This window comes from Sinocyclocheilus grahami, unplaced genomic scaffold, assembly GCF_001515645.1.
Source record: "Sinocyclocheilus grahami isolate Dianchi unplaced genomic scaffold, SAMN03320097.WGS_v1.1 scaffold221.1, whole genome shotgun sequence".
NCBI classification, from domain to species: domain Eukaryota; kingdom Metazoa; phylum Chordata; class Actinopteri; order Cypriniformes; family Cyprinidae; genus Sinocyclocheilus; species Sinocyclocheilus grahami.
In genome coordinates, this window is record NW_015505400.1 from 1,262,654 (window position 1) to 1,265,324 (window position 2,671).

Genomic DNA, 2,671 nt, shown 5'->3' on the forward strand with positions numbered 1-2,671 from the left:
AACTTTTGATAACTGAAATAAAATAAACTTTAATAGAAATAAAAGTATATATACTGTATATATACTGTATATATATATATATGTGTGTGTGTGTGTGTGTCAGTGGCGTAGCCAGAATTTTATTTTTGGGTGGGCCTGGGCAAAAGTGAGCGGGCACTAGGCTAACTAACGGACGAAGTCTAGTGGCTTAGTGCAAATCCGCAGCCCCCAACCGGGAATTCAAGGGTGGGTGGGTTGGGGGGCTGGTTATACGTCGCAATATTGTAAATATTTGTTTTAAACCAGGAAGGCGAGCCAATGGATATCACACAAGCAATGTGCAAACTTTGCGCAAGAGTTATGCGGTGAACCTCTTAATCTCAGTCGATTCACTAGAAAGTTAAAGTAAAAACTGACGGCGCTTTCGGCATCTGACGTTGCATTACCGGCGCATATGCTCTCAGACACGACGAGAGATGCTGATAACGGTAGCCTTTATAGCTAAATGTTTTAATTCACTCCCTTAATATTTCTCGTGTGGCCCGAACATAGGCTAGTGGGAAAAATAAATAAATAAATAAATAAATAAATAACGAGAGAGAGAAGAAACGTAGGCTATTTCGTGTTAAACAGTTTTTTTTTTCCTTTTTAAAAAAGTCGGTGCTTGAAATAAAGCTTTTTCATTGATGATTGCAGTGTTAATAGTTTTAATTATAGGCCTATAATTAATTGTATAATAAACCTGTTTTGGACAGTGGCGGCTCGCCGGGGGAGGCAGGGGAGGCACAGCTTCCCCAAAATTTTGAGGTGAAAATGGGAGGAGGACAATTTAATGTCAATAAAATTCACAATTAATTTTAAGTTCATGTCTCAGAATGTGTATTTTTTGTTTGTAATTTCACAGTTGTAATACCATAACGTGAAAGCTCCGCTTTTCTATCACGAATGTGCCGAATCTGCTGATGTAATTGCAACCGCTAATTATATAGAAGGGTAGGGGGAGGCCAGGGGAGAGGTGAGCTCTCGTGCCTGCGTTGGTAAAAAAAATTTGCCAATCACCATCGAGTGTTCACATTCAGCGCTGAGTGTTGAGAAAAGACACCTCATAAGGGAGGCTAGCCACCCTTCTGATATCAACCAATCATCATAGAGACGTAAATTATGTGATATTAGTTTGAACGTCTCCCGCTGCGCTGATAATGTACCAAGTAGCCTACTTATGATGAGTAGCGATATTGAATATTTGATCGCCAACAGATTTACCAAACTGTCATTCAAACAGTATATATACAAATTTGTGTAAAACAACCTAAGCTGGATATAGGCTACAGCAGTCGGCTTAATTAAATGGCGCAACAGGCAGCTCTCTTTTAACACAGACTTTTAAGAAGGGATGGATGTTTGCTTCAAGTGATAGGCCAGGTAAGTGAAATTGTATTATCTTGCTGTATGTATGTCAATTTATTTACGTTTTCTGACTAAAAGCAACCAAAAAGCCATTTTAAAGTGGTTAAGGAAATTATAATAATAATAGCAGGGATCCCAGACCAATACAATTAGTGTACCTCCTCTATTTTAACAAAGAGATTCGGCACATTCGCGATAGAAAAGCGGCGCTTTCACGTTATGGTATTACAACTGTGAAATTACAAACAAAAAATACACATTCTGAGACCGAAATGAATTGTGAATTTTATTAACATTAAATCGTCCTCCCATTTTCACATCAAAATTATGGGGAAGCTGTGCCTCCCCTGCCTCCCCCGATGAGCCGCCACTGCATTTTACTGCATGTTCTGTTTTATGCTGTATCAGCTTTCTGTCCTCGGTGATTTAAATGTGAACCTAGAAGAGCCTCGCATCTCTCTTTCTCTCGCTCTGTTTTATAATCTCTCTCTCTTCACTCCCAATTAATTTTCAGGCTTAACCCCATTTTTATTTCCTGTATTGCTTTCTTCAGCTTTCTGTCTCGTTATATCTCAGCTTCACTGTCTTTGTCCTTCTCTCACTCATTTAAATCAAGGGGGCAAGGTTTGGCTGGTTAGCATAGTCCCCTGCTGGTGGATACTGGTACTACACCATTATGTGATTATGGGGGTATACAAATATATATCTTTCTCTATTGACAGCCATCCAAAAGTAGCAACATTTTTAAATATAAATTGTGAGTATTTAATGATACTATAGTAGATGTTTCACAAGTAACTGAAGATTGATGTGTCTTTCTGCATATGGACTAACGTTACAAGCACATAAAACAATGTCAGGATGTGCATTATGCAATATTATTATTAGAATAGCCTGGCCTGATCTCTAGAAAAGCAGGAAGACAGAGAGATGGGACAATATAAACATCTGAAGAAAAAAGAAAAGAAGAAAAATGTGTGTAAAATAATACAATTATTATCAAATCTGTTGTTGTGTCACGGAATGTAGTTAAGAGTTTTTTAGGTGAGAATGTAGTTGTTTAGACTTCAAATATGCGGTTTGTTATTAAATATATTGCCTATTTGAAAATTTGCTTCACCTATTTCAAAATTTGCTCACCTCGGCCAGTTCTTCTGGAATTTGCTCTATAGTGTCTATAGTAGTTAAACATGAGATATAATTCATCTTGGATATATCTAACGGACAATCTTTTGTCTCATTAATCTATAATTTGTTCCAGAACAAACTGTTTTGGCTGAAGGCA